The sequence below is a fragment of the Patiria miniata genome, unplaced genomic scaffold, assembly GCF_015706575.1.
Source record: "Patiria miniata isolate m_02_andy unplaced genomic scaffold, ASM1570657v1 HiC_scaffold_21, whole genome shotgun sequence".
NCBI classification, from domain to species: Eukaryota; Metazoa; Echinodermata; class Asteroidea; order Valvatida; family Asterinidae; genus Patiria; species Patiria miniata.
In genome coordinates, this window is record NW_024037060.1 from 5,583,231 (window position 1) to 5,601,380 (window position 18,150).

The 18,150-nt window shown below is 37.9% G+C and overlaps 1 protein-coding gene across 4 annotated transcripts in view; it reads left to right on the forward strand.

Annotated features, from left to right (window-relative positions):
* Positions 1-18,150, forward strand: part of LOC119729717 (inactive tyrosine-protein kinase PEAK1-like) — a 30,347-nt gene that overhangs the window by 3,350 nt on the left and 8,847 nt on the right. The window contains exon 2 of one of the 4 annotated variants that reach the window (XM_038202414.1): positions 12,507-12,645. The exons of 1 other annotated variant lie outside the window; for it this stretch is intronic. The gene's annotated coding sequence lies outside the window, so the exon portion shown is untranslated. Of the gene's footprint in view, positions 1-12,484; positions 12,646-17,447; positions 17,520-18,150 lie in introns of those variants that run through there. 2 more of the 4 variants (XM_038202413.1, XM_038202415.1) reach the window with 2 other exon arrangements.

Sequence of the window (18,150 nt, forward strand, 5' to 3'; positions counted from 1 at the left end):
CCTCCTAATATTGTCCCCAGCTTCTGTGTCCATGATGTTGCTCCCCCCCCCCCCCCACCCACGTGTTCATGAGGTCAGATGATTTAATGTACAGTACACGTTGTACAAGTGCACACAGCACCAATACACACGTTGATTCCTTCACATCCCCAGCATGGGATGCACTGGTGGAGTGCAACTGGAATCACGACTAGCCAAACAGATCAATTTTTGAGAGTCAAAAGTTGACCCCTGAAATTCATTCTCGCAAGAATAACACAAAAGCGGCCAATTTATAAAGAATAGGTGTTTGGGCATTTAAAAATGTGTATACTTTTAATTTTGTTTAATGCATTTTGTAGCCCAATTGAGCTTTCCATGATGCAGTGCCACTTCCTTCAAAGACATTGACTTTTTAAACAGAAACTGCTGTTTCAAATGACTTTGTTTTCCGCCCCCGTGGTGCCAGAAAATTGTTTTCAAAGGGTTTGATTTGGAAAGTTATCTAGAAATCATCGAAGCCCTTCAGATTTGAACATTTTTCCCACTTGACAACATTGTCACAAACTGCTTGTCAGCCTGTTTAGTAAATAGGTGAAGTACTGGATGCATATATTTCTAGGGCAATATTAGCAATTGGCAAATGATTGACCCAGACAGACTGGGGCCCCTGACCAAAAAAAATGGTTCACAAATTGTTCACAGCTCTTTTTGGAATATTTGTTATTGTTATTAAATTGAAATGACTGACCTGTCGTACTGGTAGGAAAAACTGCACTGCAGTTGTGTTGTTGACAGATTTGCTGGCAAGTGAAGCACTAGAGGCAATTTTATTGAACTGAATATTTTGAGCCCCTGAAGCCATTTTCTCAAGTGACTCAAAATATGAAATTTGCATAATTTTAAGAGTTCCAGCAGGATGAATTTTTGAATGTGGTATGGGTGAACTACATGTGCAATGTATGTGAAAGTTTGACACTTTACCGACCCGTACGAACATGTGAAGTTGTAATGTACATTATCTTTAATAATTGACATAATTTCCAGCGCCTTGAGTACCTAATTGTTGGTAGATACGTGCGCTATATAAGACTCCATTATTATTATGCCCCGCGGCGAAGCCGAAGGGGCATACTGTTTCCGCCTTGTCCTTCCGTGGGTGGGTGGGTGGGTGGGTGGGTGTGTGTGTGGGTGTGTGTGTCCGGACAAATCTTGTCAGCACGATAACTTGAGAAATACTTAACATATGAACTTCAAATTTGGTCTGTGTATTGTTCTTGGTAATCCTAAGAGGCCTATTGCATTTGGGGCCGAAAGGTCAAGGGTCAAGGTCACAGTGGCTGAAACAATAGAAATTTTGTCAGCGCGATAACTTGAGAAATACTTTACATATGAACTTCAAATTTGGTTTGTGGATTGTCCTTGGCAATCCTGAGAAGCCTTTTGCATTTGGGGCCGAAAGGTCAAGGGTCAAGGTCACAGTGGCTAAAACAAAAGAAATATTGTCAGCGTGATAACTTGAGATATAATTTACATATGAACTTCAAATTTGGTTTGTGGATTGTCCTTGGCAATCCTGAGAAGCCTTTTGCATTTGGGGCCGAAAGGTCAAGGGTCAAGGTCACAGTGGCTAAAACAAAAGAAATTTTGTCAGCGTGATAACTTGAGATATACTTTACATATGAACTTCAAATTTGGTTTGTGGATTGTCCTTGGCAATCCTAAGAAGCCTATTGCATTTGGGGCCGAAAGGTCAAGGGTCAAGGTCACAGTGGCTAAAACAAAAGAAATTTTGTCAGCGCGATAACTTGAGAAATACTTTACATATGAATTTCAAATTTGGTTTGTGTATTGTTCTTGGTAATCCTAAGAAGCCTATTGCATTTGGGGCAGAAAGGTCAAGGGTCAAGGTCACAGTGGCTGAAACAATAGAAATTTTGTCAGCGCGATAACTTGAGAAATACTTTACATATGAACTTCAAATTTGGTTTGTGGATTGTCCTTGGTAATCCTAAGAAGCCTTCTGCATTTGGGGCCAAAAGGTCAAGGGTCAAGGTCACAGTGGCTAAAACAATCGAAATCTTGTATTTATTTTGAGATCATAGGGATTAGGGATTAATTCATATAAAACCTACAGAAGACACTAATGCTGTCAATGAACATTCCATGTGACCAAGGTACATGTAAGTTGATGTTAAAAGAGTGGTGTTATGTCATGGGAACAGTCACGGTTGCGGGGCATTTGTGTTTGTAAACACACCTGACTTGTTATTATTTATTATTATTAGATGATAAAAAAAAATACAAAGATATGTACTTGTACAAAATGTACATGTATTCTAATTTACAAAACTGTATCTTAAATTACAGTCCAGTTCAATATTTTCAATGTTCTATGTAATAGGCCTACTAGTTTCCTGGGAGTATACATTTTACATTAGCTCCAAACTTGCCTTACATTGTATTTTTCAGATTTATGCCTATACCGTACAACATGTACATGTACTACAGTTTTATGGTCCTAGTCCTTTACGCGATTCATGTTGCCTCCATGCATGTTTTGCGTTGTATTGGATTAGGGATTATTACAAAACAAGCGTGGAATGCGGCTTGTATTCTGAATAAATCAATAATGCTCTCTGAATGTTTTACATTCCACAACAACAGGCATTGATCATTGTTGCTGCATGCACCAACAAAGTAGAACCTATTTCTTCCTCCATGGTAGAACCACCAATTAGTGCAATGGTACGTGTACAATTTCTCATTTTGTGTGACTGCTTCCTAATACCATGGATTACTTGACAAATCCTATCATGACTAGCTTCCTGCCTGCTGCTGTAACAACCCCAGTCCTGAATCCCATTAGTTCTACATAATTATTATGTACATTTATACTGTACAGGTGCATAAAACATTGCGTTGCTGTCAGACTCCAACAAACTCAGAATCTTCTAAGCTAACTCCTGCAATTCCTCTAAACTATTAGGCCCCCTAACTAATTTTAGTTTCAATATACAGCTGTATTATTTAACATTTGTCTGATATTGCAAATATCTTGGTATGTAGGAGTTTGCCATTGGAAGGGTTGGATGTTACTTTGAAAGTAATGGCATGCCTGATACAAGCTATGCTTTTAAGGTTTTGCCACCTCAAGTGGCCTTTATATTTTGTTTCAATACTTATTTTATTTTTTTCATTTCTGTCATGAAGAGGAAATAAATGTGATTTGATTTAAAAAAAAAAAAAAAACCTATCGGTATAATTTAAATGGAAGTGGATACATTTGTTAAATGTTAAAGGAAATGTACAATTAGGTTCTGTTTTAATTTATCCTAGCCTTGAATTTAAAAAAAATTAGTCGTGAAATATTATTCTGGTTTTTTTTTTCATGTTTAAAGCAATTATCATTTATATTGTCAGACAGTTGTTGTTTATTCTGAAATTTCTGTGGTGTTGACTCTAGCCCAGGCTGTACATGTACAATGTATGTATATACATGTTATGTATCGGTACTTCACATGATCAAATCCCAAGACATTATCCACATGACATGAACATGTAAGTACCGGTACATGCAGGCCATTAAGCTGATCGAAAAGGCTTGTCACAAAAATTGATCATGGTGCTCAGTAATCGTACGTCACTACTATTAGTGGCTACCGGTAGGTTTCTGAGTATACATGTATTGGAGGCATAAATTACCGGTATTATAAAGTTGCTCTCATAAATTTCATCTGTTTTGTGAATATTTAATGGAGAATTTTCTGCAATGTTTGTGTACGATGTACAAACAATGTACGGCGTTCTTTTTCAATGCACCACATTTGACACCATTTTGTACTTTTTTTTTTTTTTTTTTTTTTAAAGTACATTTATGAACTTGAGATCTGTTCCATTTTGCTTTTTTTTTATCATGCTGGAGATTTACAGTGTTTTTGCATGCTTACCTCACTTTTAAGTCACTTAAGTTTTTTTATTTGCTTTTTATTTTTAATTTTTAACATGTTCATGTACATATGTATGCTTACAGTAAAAGCCCAAATACAGTGTACATTGTACACTAAAACCTACTTGTAGGTGTGGAGGCCTTTCATGACTATCACCTTACAGTTTGTGTGGGTGGAATGGGAAAGTCTCAGAGAGAATACAAAACAGGGAAACTCAACTGAAACCTTCTAGTGATCTACACCCACTCCCACTGAAGCGTAAAGCTATTAGCTTTGTCATAATTTGGTGACGTTTGGAAGGTGGTGCAAATTTGGCAAATTTTGCTGCTGCAGGACACCATTGGCCCACCCCCTCCTACGATGCCGGTTGGAACTGCCTTTCAACAGTTGCTAAATTCACACCGGCCGTTGCTTTCCAATGCAGCATGGGGGGCCGTGAACTTCACGCCTAGTTCATCAACAGCAGTGACTATGAGTAACCCATTGGAGAAATCCTTTGGCATTTAAAGTGGGGAAAAAAATATTCATCACACCTGACTGAGCACTTTGTCAGATCAGTGTACCTCCCAACAAATTCTGTAGGTACAATTGTTATGTACCGGTACGTACGTGTACAAATACATGTAGTCTCAGTGACTTGCATTCATTTCTGTTGACTCTCTCTGTCAAATTGGCGTGTTTTGCTGTGAAACTGAAAGGTGAGTTGTTTTACTGTTTTGGGAAATTGATGGCTTTAAGTTTCACTGTGCTTAGGTTGTGCATACTGGTAGTTCTTGTGCACTTGTAGATGTACATGTACAAATGTACGTCAAATTTGTAGGTTTACATACAGCGTGTCCCAAAAAAATGTCCCTCTCATAGACCAAAGAAAAATTACCAAAATCAAGTTTTATACTCAATTAAGTTTACATATTTAGAAAGCCCACTTAATTTTGTAGTTCCTGTGAAAATTTCAAAGGTCTCGCTTCATTGGTTTTGAATACACAGGCTTTTATGTAACAGCAGTGCTTTCCGGCCAATTCCAAGTTTGATAAAAGAAATGCACGCTACAGACATACCATACCTTATTCCATGCTTCACTTTTATTTCAACAACTGTGTTCTTGTTTTTGTTATTAAGTAACTAAAGGCAAGTTCATTTACTTTTTTTAAATGAAAACTAATCAAAGTTCAGTTCCACTGGTCGTGTGTGCTTTCACAGGGTGTGTTCCACTTATGGTTTGTTCTTCAATGTCCAGCTTGTAAACCTTTATTGTCCTCCTGCACATCCTTCCACCTGCAAACTTGGAATGGGCTGAAAAGCACTGCTGTTACATAATAGACTGTGTATTCAAAACCAATTAAGCGAGGCCAATTAAATTTTCACAGAAGTTACAAAATTAAATGGGCTTTCTTAATCTGAACACTAAATTGAGAATAATACTTGATTTTGGAATTAATTTAGCAGTCTATCAGAGGGACATTTTTTTTGGGACACACTGTATTTACATTGGCATACTGTTTTACTTTTTTTTAATACACCAATAAACCACAAGGGTAACTGACTAGGTAAAAGATTCTGACATTTTGGGAGACCGCCAACATAGGGCAAGAAAGCTCAGTTGGTAGAGTGCCGGTACGGTATTCTGGAGGCCGCAGGTTCGAATCCCGCTCCTGCAAGTTTTTCTTTGTTCACTTTGAAATGTTACTTTTTTTAATTAAAATTAAAATTAAATTAACTCCAAAATTTGAATCTCAGTAGTTGCTGTTCAGATTGTTCATAAAGGGCCGCGCAATGCTACCACATCGGTGCGTCAATACGGCAGGATACATACATACCGGTACATTGTACATACTGTACAAGTGTGTACTGTGAGCTTTATAGCTTTATGGTGTAATAAACTGCAATTTTCGCGTGCGTCATAAACGTGTAATATGGTTTTGTGGCAGCATTTTGAAATGATAATGGCCCTCGGCCCATAGCCTAGTAGCCTGGTTTTTCGTTTGAAAAATTCTGCACAAATGACATTCGGCAAAACCTTTTTTTTTTATTGTCTGAGAAGTTACTACCAGGTACATGTAGTTTGTAAAGTTAATTATTTATGGGTACCCAATCTCTTAATCTGGAAATGGTTCCTGGCATCAACCGGTTTGGTAGGTTGGGTAACTCGTACCATTTGGAATTGCACAGCCCAAGTGAGGTTTGCCTGTTAACTGTCACCCTAATTGGAAAGAACAAGAACCAGGAAGTGAAGACCTTGACATGACGACAGCTAAATTCTCTCCAGATGTGAGAAACTGAAAGAGATTTTTTGTTTTGAGATATTATTAAGTAAGAACTCGGGTACATGTTGAACTGTTGCTGATATGATAAGGGGAAATATGTGGGAAGGGCAGATAAAGGACATCTCTCCATTTGAAAATAGAAAGTTTATGTAAATTGTAATGTTTTTGCACTTTTACGAATAAAGTAACACTAAAACATTAAGTACAAAAACAGTTTGAGGAGGTCCTGTCCCTGTTTCATGGCTTCATAATCTTTAGCATCTTTGAACTGTGTCCACCAAACCATGTTTTGTCCTCTGTGTGAAACTGAATAAATTACATGTACTTGGGTCTGGCATTGTGAAATTAGCCACTCAGCTTTCATTTTATGAAGTGTAATTTAAAGGTTTGGGGTGTGATTGTAGCGTGATGTGAGTCACCCCCATTTTTGTCATACAGTAACTTTCATTTCGCCACCCTAATTCATTGACAGTGATCATTGTACAGGAGAGGTTGTGTACTTTTACAACAAACCTACGGATCAAATAAATTTGTATGAGCAATCCTAATTTAATTATTATGATGTAAAAATAACCCACCCAAAATTATACTGACTACAATTGACATGATGGCAGTTTTGATTATTCATGAATGTATGTGTACATACTCTACATAACATGCCAAACTGTATGATTGATTTTCGGTTTTCCCCCTTTTTTCCTCCTTTTTTGTGAAGTTAATGTTGCATCTACTTGTACATGTACATGTAGCGCAAAGTGTTGAGCCTTTACAATTTTGAATTTTACGTATGTGCAAGGGAACTTCAAAACAACCCCTTTTTCATATCACAATTTACCAACATCCTCAAAAATCAGAAGTCATTATAAAATTCCAGAGAAAATTTTCGTACTGTTTATTCTCAGGAATGTCATTATCCATTAATAGTATTGATTATTTTTGTACTGGTACAGCAGTGTTATATTTGAGTTGATGAGTCATCCATAACTTTGTTGATGCTTATAAAAAAAAGTTATATGTCTTATAAATCTATTTTTTAGCTTTGTATATCAATGAATTTTGAAAAATAAGTTGTAATATATACATTGTACATACATGTATCCCACATGTAGGCTTGATTACGTGTACATACTACATGTACGTGTACTGGCACATATGTACCGGTACAATATGGAACTATGCTTTTCATAATTTCTTTGCTTTTCAATAGTTAATTTTAAATTGAACTGACAATTTCTGAATTGGAGATTTTCAGACAATTTCAATTGATCAACCTTGTTTTAGTTGTACCGGTACATGTATGTAAAATATTAACTTTTTAGAGGGGTCCACTAACAATGAGCATTATTAAGTGTAGACATCTTTAATTCTGTTATCATTCAATGCAGCAAAAGCCTTCAAGATTGTAGAGTTTGGAAACAAAGACAACAAAATCAAAGTCTGTTTTGTGACGACATTCATCCTTTTATCCTAGAATCATCCTGGAAAGTTCCATTCACCAAATTTAGTCTTTTGTGCTCAAGGATTGTTCACGGTGATAAGAATAGAGCGAGGAAGTATAGGGCGTAAAGTTATTGTTGACTTTAGCCTTGAACTAAATTTAGATAGGTGAGAAAGACCAGGGCATGGCATTTAAGATGACTGAGGAACATTGTTCGTTCAAAAATCACGTGTTTAAGCCAACACCCACGGATGACAGTTGTCAATACCGTACATGTACAATGTATGTATTTTGTCATTGATAATGATGAGTGACTGATGAGTGACATTTAAGAGGACTGAGGAACATTGTTCGTTCAAAAATCAAGTGTTTAAGCCGACGCCCACCGATGACAGTTGTCAATACCGTACATGTACAATGTATGTATTTTGTCATTGATAATGATGAGTGACTGATGAGTGACATTTAAGAGGACTGAGGAACATTGTTCGTTCAAAAATCAAGTTTTTAAGCCAACGCCCACGGATGACAGTTGTACAATGTGTACATTTGTATTTTGTCATTGACAGTGATGAGTGACTACATGTACATGTACGGGTACATGTACATATGTACATAATGTACATGTACATGGATTTATACAGAGGATTCTTCGTACATTTGTACTTCTTTCACAACATAGGCCTATATGTTCACAAATTATGATGTAATAAATGTCACTTTTCACAGTGTTTCTACTAGATGGCTGTTTCGGGTCAGGGTCAGCAGGTTGAGTTGAGTTGACCCTAAACATTGCAACTTTCCAGCTGAAACCTAGAGGCAGCAACAGGAAAGTCAAGGGCTATCACTTAATCTTTCGTTAGGCCAAATAAAAAAAAACATGTTTCTCATCCGGGTTTTCGGAAAAAAAGGAGGAAGCGGGGCTTTTTATTTTTTATTTGTTTCAAGATGGCCGCCATTTAAACATTTCCTGCAATTGTTGGTGTTTCCACTGTTCAAAGACACTTTTAAAATGAAAGATAAGTTGGACAAGAGAACTGAACACGTGTATTTACAGTGTCATTTAGTCTTGTATTGGTCTACAATTTATTTTCCGATGAATTTGTGGACTTTTTCGGTGTTTTTTTTACTGCATTTTTCAAAAATAAAAAATTATAAAAAAATCCAGGCGGCCTCCAAAAAGGAAGCGGGCGGGGACGAGAAACATGTTTTTTTTTTACTTCGCCTTACTCTGGTGTCTCCTTCCAGCAGTTCCTTCCAGTTTGATCCGGTCCAGCTTACCATATTGGCTCTGCTCGGTCATTTTTATTTCCTGGTTGAATTGCCAGACAATTTTTGTTCACACTATATCAATTGCACACACTGCCCTCATTTTGTGTGTTGTGTTACAGATCTCCTTGTTATATTGCATCTTCGGATAACTATAGCTTTCTCAAATCAGTCTTGTTCTAGATCACATGGCCTGGGTAGAGGCTGGCCACAACTTTTTTCCCAGTGCCTCTGGCTAGATAATTTATGTAACAAGACACCTCTTAGTTTTTTGTGTGAACATGCACTGCTTGTTTCCCTCCCCTCTCCCACATTGGGGTTTTCTGCATGTACATGTGTATACATGTACATGTACAGTACTTAAAGGGAAAATACAACATTTGCAAACATCAAAAAATAAAACTACCAAATCATTTTGAAATACATTGCTGGACTGTTAGTGAATGACAGTGTAAAGCATCCTGTAAAATAATGGCACCTGGTATACTGTCATTTTCAAGAAAAGTGGTATTTTTGTATCAATTTCCAACGCTGATCGGCCGATCAGCGTTGGAAAAAACTGGCTTTTTTTTCAAATACTGGCCCCAGTTGACCATCGCACTTGTTTGCAATCGATTACACACCTATGAACGGGTACAAGCCAGCTAGCCTGGTTCTCTGACCTTACAATTCCCCAATATATGTAAACTGCTCTGTTTCTTCTTAAATGGAGTCAGGGAACCAGACTACTGGAAAATGATTGTTTTTCTTGGTTTTTATAGCATTTTCGAACCCAAAACCTCAAAAAAGTCAGTGTAACTACACGTATATTTGCTATATATTTCCAACTCCCCAATTCCACCCATTTCTGAAAAGTACAGCAAAAGCAAATGATGTATATTCCCTTTAACATGACCTGGACCTGTCAGCCAAATTGACTGTCAAATCACTGCAAAACCACAGGTACATGTATGTCCAGTTACATGAACATGAAGATTAAAATTAATGACTGGTCTTATTGGTCAACAATACACACTAGCCTTCGCTAGACATGACGACATACCAGTACTTTCCACTGCCACCTGTTCCGGCATTCCCCAACCACCCAGGTGCTTTCTGACTCAGTCAGGAAATATGCGTACGTGCAGTAGTTGAGTATTTGCTCATCATGAAGCCACTAGTATTGTGAAAACGTGATCACAAGTTATTGATCTAAAAGTGGCCATACATGTAATGTACAGGTACATGTGTTGTGTTGCTAAACACTACCAGGATCGACGAGTACAAAACTCAAGGAAATATGTACGGAGACCAATTCTGGGTCCAAATAATTTATTATACATGTACATGTACAAATGTACATGTATGATGACATAATTTTTCATTGAGTGCAACTTCTAGGCAAAGTGTCGCCCCTCTCCCCCCCCCCCCCCCCCCCCCCCCCCATATAAGGCTGAATTCTATGTAGCTGTTCATCACTTCGTTGTGTTGGACGATTTAATAGCTCATTTGCCTGTAATTAAAGGATTCAACAACTTTTTATTACTTAAGAGAACAATGGTGGATCAGTTTTAAGCGTCTGTTTGACAACCAGTTAGGGGCCTGATGGCCGATAATGGCCCACTTGCACAATGTGGTTTTCACTGTTTCTAGTGAGTATTGCCACACAGTGGCAATAAAATAGTTCATGTGAGGCCATTCTGAGACTGACTGTGTTTTCTCCATGGTTTAGCCCCACTTGGGGATATCTCCATTGTAAATTCCCACTGCCTGTGTGTCCCCAAGTGTCCCCAAGTTGTTGACTGGGCTGACCTTGTATGGTGTCTTGTGACACCAAGGTCTGGCCAACAGAACAGTGTTGATACAACAGTTCATGTTGTGATCCAGTGTTGACTGATTGCTAAACAACTTGAAGTGAGCCAATCAGGTTAGAGGTTATATGGTTGCCATGAATGCTTGACAGGTGGAATGTCTGGGCTTAAAGAGACTTTCTTAAAGGGAAAATACAACATTTGCAAACATCGAAAAATAAAATGACCAAGTTTTTATGAAATACCTTACAGGATGTTGGTAAATGACAGTCTAAAGCATCCTGTAAAATTATGGCACCTGGTGTGAAGTCATTTTCAAGAAAATTGTATTTTTGTTTACATTTCCAACGGTGGTCGGCCGACCACCATAGGAAAAACCTACATTGTAACTATTTTTCACTACTGCTCCAAATTTACCATTTTTTCAGTCCAATTTTGTTTGCTAATTGGTTTTATGTTCATGAATGGGTGCAGGTCAGCTAGACTGGTTCCCTTAGCGTACAATTTTTCGGCATCTGTAAATTGATCCATTTCATCTTCAGTGGAGTCAGGGAACCAGACTACTTGAACATTTTCGTTTTTCTTGGTTTTTCCAGCATTTCCGAAAACAAAACTTCAAACATGTCAGTGTAACAATAATTTGATCTATTATAGGCCTACTAACCCCTCAAATAGTTCATTTCTGAAAGTTAAAGCATGAGCCAATGATGTACATTCCCTTTAATCAACAACCCTTTAGAACATTCTTGGACCCTGTGCCATGCAAGAACATGGTGTCATTTCAAGCTCTCTGAGTGACACCCAAGTTGAAACCTTATAATCCCAAAGCCTTGAACTGGAGACACTTCAGATATTCCAGTTGAGTCATCAGACGTATACGTGTACTTTGTGGGGATGTAAGTAAACAAGTTTGTTTCGTAAAAATCGGACACATTTCTTGAAGAAGTGTGGACACCTTTCTCTGTTTTTATTCACGAGCAAAGAGTTGCTGAGACTAGAATTGGGTTGGGAGACATTGCAACATTTCAGAGCCTTTTCAAATGTTGCACCTCGATTTGGAACCGTTTGCCGCATGAACTAATACTATAGACTCGGAAAATATCACACTGTTCACACAGAAACTCAAAACACATCTCTTTATGCTGACGTTTTCCAACAACTGAGGTTTTTTCTTTGCATTTAGACCGGCGCCTTTGAATGGTTTCCAGAGATATACATTTGATGTTGTTAATATTGACATTTTCCATCGAAACCTTATTTTATGTTATTTTATCAATGAGAAATGACTTGTTTCAGTCAACTTTTGTCCAAAAAAAAAAAAAATTGTGGAAAAAGGTAGTCAAAGTTAACATTTTAGTCATGCTGATTTGGGGTTTCTTCTTTCTTCTTCTTAGGCCAAAAAAAAAAATTTTTCGGTCTCTGGTCAGACCAAAGTTCCGGAATTGACGCGGCCACGCGACTTTTTTTTTTTTTTTTTCCTTTTTTTTTCTTTTCTTCAGCTTGGATTGTACAGACAAGGTGGGTACTATTTTGCTTTGTTGGTGTCCTCATGTACATTGGTGGCCTCCATAATTTGCCTTGGTGCTTTCGATCATTTGCCTTGGTGCAATTTCCCATTCCTTGGTGCTCTTTGGTAAAAAAAATTGAGGAGGTGTGGAAATAGAGGGCGCTGTTGGAGCTACCGCGGAACAGTTTGGAATAAAAAAAGATCGACGCGCATGCTTAAAATCGACGCGCGCGCTGACCAGAGACCGACTTATTTTTTTTTTTGGCCTTATCCCGTACACCTGACAGATTTCTTGCACTTCTGACCCAGAAGTCATACATCAGCCAGAATCTTCGAAGATTGAAAAGCTAAACTTGCGGGTGATGGTTTCTGCGGAAAGCTTTTTCTTGATGATTTCCTTCAGAGGCTGATTTAATCAGGGCCTGGAAATGAGCCACGATTCCCTAAGGTGAGGCACTCGTGTATTGCTTCAACTTCAATATCCCATTTGTAGATACTGAGCCTTTTGAAGTCGGAAGGTATCCACTTTAATACCCTATTTTCTCCACATTTTCCACTCCTGCAACTTTCTTGGGATTTTCTGGTTTGGGAATTTTGGTTTCGTTGTTTTAGAAAAAGAAAGAAAAGGATGGATGCCCCCACCTTCCTTTCCGTCTTCCTCTCTCTCTCTCTACCCTTCGAGGTATTCGGAGGTTTGGGATTTTGCTGTTTATATTGCAGTTTTGGGATAAAGTGATGCTTTGCTCTTTTGTTTTGATTCATAGTGTACGTACCTTGCTTTCAATCATTCATACACCCTGCCCCCATTTGGGAGAATTTTTTAGTGTTGTGTGTTTAATAATGCGTGTGTGTGTTTCCTCAGTAACAAAAAAAATCATTAAAAATATAGCCTAGAATTACATTTGGAGTGCAACAGGTAAACATCAATAGGGTATCGAGTGAATTACCGGTACGTGTATTGTCCCACTAGAGGTTAAAAATAAAACCCCAAATAACTGAAATTCCACAAAATCAGTGGTCCAAACGCTTTCCTTTCACAAACAACAAACAAAACAAATATTCTTTGAAGAGGAAGCACGAATCTGTCCAGGTCAAAAAAACTTTTCCTTTTTTTTATTGTGAAATGCACACATGTACTTCAGCTTCACAGTTTGTGAAAATTACCGTACGTCAGTTTCATGTTACCACACTGGGCTTGTTTTTCAGCAAAGTCAAAGCCTGCTTTTGAACTCCATGCACATAGATGATGTTGATTGTAATTTTAAACCTCAAGTCCCAGGGTCCAAGATATTTCATCACTTTGACCAAAAAAGGCACTAGCTACGATCTGATGAAATGTTAACGTGTACCAAGGGAAAGTGGCCAAAAGACCTTATCTTGTCGTGCACTTAACATGGATCCTAATTTTCCAAATGAAAGAAACCCACAGCCCCCCCCCCCCCCCCACCATTCCTGCAGGTTTGCGTAGGGACAGTGACCAGGGTTGAGTGATTCTGCGGACCATTACAATTCACTGCAAATTATACAATAGGGGGCCAGCAGCAATTGTTATCCTAACTGAATGGCGCAGTCGCCCAGAACTGTGAGAACTTTTTACAAATTGTCCACAAGCTCTCCCAAATCCCTGGCTGCTATTATGACTGAGGCACTCCTCAGGAATTCTAGTATCCCTTGGGCTGTGGTTGAATCGAATTCATCAGGGCAGCATGCTGTTTTTCCTCAATCGTGCAATTATGACTGTATTTTTTAGTGTACAGGAATGTAAATTGTACTTTGCGAAAAAGTTGTGCAGCAGTATGTGACATGTTTTATGTAAACTGAGCCCCAAGGGATTTCAAGTACGTTGTACTTGCACCTGTACGTGCCCAGGTGTAATGCCAACGTGAAGTTGCAGTGCAAAAATGTAAAGTATTCAGTCCAATATGTACGTGAACATGTTTGTACAATGTACTCGTTGGAATTTCTCAAAAAAAGGATAATATTTACAATTCAAAAGTTGTGTAAAATACTTAATTTGTAGTTTGTACTATACAGAACAATATAGCTTAATTTCAATTTTCCTAGATTGTCTTATATTAGTTGTTTACGTGTGTACATGTACATGTATATTAACATGTAATCATGGTTTTGGGAAATTCTTTCCGGACTCTTTAAATTCTTGATTTGATTTTTTTTGTTTGGTGGGAGGTGCCTTTGTGTGGGTGTGTGTGTGTGGGGGGGGGGGGGGTGTTTAATTTGTATTTTCTCAACTTCCACTCTTGACAGACTACTGGTAGTATTCGGTACATACCGGTACCTTTGCAGCGGTACATGTAATTTATTGTAGATGTATATATCCAGGAACTTATCAGTACATCTTTTAAAAAAGTCAACTTTCTACACTTAAAAAAAAACCCACGGAAATGCAATGAATAAATACGGTCAGAAGTCATAGATGGGCGTATATGTATAGTGCTTCCAGAAAATCTGAATCCTTATGGCCAGTGATTTAAGTTTGATCAAGTTCCTTGCTCTATGTTTTATAATCTGACATATGTGTACATCCGACGAGGAGCAAGTGTTTCATCCTCTTGATTCACAAAGAAACCTCACCATCTCTTGAGAAGGAAGTAATAAATCTCCAAGATGTGTCAGCCGCTGGGCACATTGTACATGTAGGTCAAGGTTGGCATGTCATCATGTCGTCAGTAGTAATCGATGACCCCTCGATACAACATGGCTGGTTTTATCACGGCCACAGAACAGGAAACTGGTATAACATGGTACCGTAAAAGATCCTTCCGTTGGACATGCAAATGGAACTTGAGCAGGGTTTGAATCATTCCAAAATTTGGCACAGATCCAGAAAATGAAAATGACTTTTAAAATTTCTCGATCATAGAGCAAGATAAATGTTACGTCCAAAAATATGTTTCTTTAAACTTTTAGTGTCCTCAGTAACCCCTTTCACTCCCTTCTCGAGCTCCGCCTTGAAACGAAAAAAAAAGGACTTCCTGAACAAGCTTTTTTGCTTCCTGTTTAGACTCAGTCTATTAGTTATCTGTTCAACCATGCCAAGCAAATTAGTGAAGCCACCAATCCATCAACTGTCCTTTCTTCTTGTCAAATCGCTCTGCCCTGACACTGCAAAGCACAGGCTGTGGCATGTTGACTGTACAATATGAGCTTCTAGATCCTCTTGCTTGCCGCAGGGCTTTATTGGTAGAGGGCAGATAAGGACATGTTAATTTTTTTTAAATATCAATCCTGTGATGGCTTCTTATTGCATGAAATGCATCTCTGGGCACTCCCATGATCATACTCTAGACATCCAACATGAATGTGTCCTCTGTTGCTTTCCTTCCCTGGGCCATCAAATGCCTCTTGGCTCTAGGCTTAACCCTTTTTTAATGCTACCCAGAATCCTTTTGTCACCCCAGCACCCATCAGGAATATCCTGAGTGGAATTTTCAAATTAACTATTTGTTAATGTAGCCTGTCATTTCCCCCCTTGCTCCCCCTCCCCCGCTCTCTCTCTGTCTCTTTCTGGTGACACACAATCAAGGATATCAAGGAGTTTCACTTTCAGTTTGTTTGATAGGTACAATGAAGTCTTCTAATTGAACATGGAGTTCCAATTAATTTTGGAGTCTCATTCAACAAGTCCCAAGTCTGTATGGTATTGCACAGAAATACATGTATACATGCCAGTGATATGTGCGCAACATACCAGAGATGATAAACATGTCCATGTACGTACATATGCATGTTTACTATACATGTACATTGTACAATGGGGTGCATACCTATGTTCCCCAATACCGATGTTCCCCAATACCGATGTTCCCCGAAATCCCTACCAATATACCCTAACCCTAGCCCTAACCCTAATCCTAAGGATTTGGGGGAACATCGGTAGTGGGGAACATCGGGTAGATCCCGTACAATGTACATGTATTTACACCCATCAGTAGAACAATTCATTAAGATGGACGATTATGATGTGCGACTATGAAAATTTTCTATTACCGATTTAATTGTATCAAGAATAAAATTGATGTTCAGTGTTGAAGATAAAAGTGTAATATCGAGGTGTTGTACCGGTAGCTGCAACTTATATTATAGCAAAGAAAGGTAAATGTGCTTTCTGAAATGAATGATCTTGAAACCACTTTAAATAGATTTTTCCAGCTGGGTTTTCCCAGTTAAAATCCAAAACTATCAACTTGTTGCATACTTTGTAATATTTCAGGAATATCAAAAGTGCATTGTTCTTAGTTCAGTTGCAAAAAGTATCTTCAGCAACCATAAAATAAATAGCTACATGTACTTAATTATCTAATTCTCTACAAACATAATCCATCCATTGAATGTCTTTAAATTGCACAATACAAGTAAAGAAATGGTTCTTAAAACCAACACTCATCAAAAATGGTTGTCAGGCTACATGTACATGTACAATTGTACATGATGAATGTATACTACTGGTATACATGTACACATTGAACAAAATATTACAAACTTTTCTATCTTCCTTTTTTTTAGATTATGAACTGAAAATGTCTGTAACTTTCTTTGTTTCCTGAACATTGGAAAAAAGTCAGATATCAGGCCAAGACTGTTTTCAATCTGTAATATAATATGTTCGGGTGTTTTAGTTCCTGGATGCGTCCCTATTGATGACAGGGTCATATGTATCTCACGTATTTAAGTTTTTTTTCCTGAACACGGAAGTAATCGGGATATAGATAAACTCTGCCTTGTCAGACAAAGCAGAAGGTCAACACACAATGGATACTAGAGTGGTGTGTCTTGTCTATTGTTGTGATCAATTGTGCTTGTGATGTCCTTATTAGGGAACAATAGAGTCAACAAAAGACACTCTGTCAGCTTATATTCTGAAATTCTGTTCTCTCTTTTGTTGACGGTCCCAGCAAGACTGAGAAAGAGGATGTGACTGCAAGTAAATTGATGAAAGAGATGAGTTCATTGTCGTTGGGGGATGGCCTGTTTTGTTAAAGCTTGCTGATTTTGTGACAATGACATTTTGTGCGGATAAGTGGACTACAGCATTACAATTTCGAAAGTCTTTGTGGGTTCACTTCAGATGTTTGTTTTTATACTACGTAGGTTCAAGGCTGTTCAAGGATAATTGTTGGTTTTGAATAATAAAAAAAAAAACAGTGGGGAAATATCCCCAAGCATCTTGAGGCTCAAGAAATTTCAAAGCATTGGAAATGAAAAGTTATTTCATTTCATTGTTTTTCTTTTAAAAAGGTACTGAAAATCACAATATTTATTCAATCTTTCCACAAGAACATTCTCTAAAGGACACAAAAAGAAGTGAGTTTTCCATTCTACATTTTCTTTGCTTTTCGGAAATTTAATAACACAATGTATTTTGGTACATGTATCAAGTATCAACAAATAGGCCTACTTAACATTTTGGATCGCATTTTGGATATTGAAATAAAACAGGGTTGAGATTTGTCGGGATTTTTTTGTTCTGATTTCAGGATTTTTTGTCAGGATTTTTAAAGAAAACCCTTTTCATAATCTGCAATTCCTGAGGTTTTTTTTACCATAAAAGTTTACATACATGTACATGTACCCGGTACTGTATAACAAAAGAAATGGGTATTTTGTAATGAGTGCCGTTAGAGAAATGCAAACATACATATGTACATATGATTTATGGCCCTATGTGACCCTCACGTGATCCTCACACCCGCAGCTGATTATTCCGCAGATGTTTCGTTTTCTCCCAATCTCACCCAGGATCAAAAGTGCTCTGAAAAACCTTGTTTTATTTGTCTAATCCCCAAAAACTCAAAAGAACAAGAGCAAACACATTTTATGTATGTACATACATGTACCGTAAGTGGGGGGGAATAATAGGGAGAAACCCTGTGGTGTTTTGTTTCTGTCTGCCCTGCCGACCTTTGTCCTAGCCAAGTATTAGTTTAAATATTGA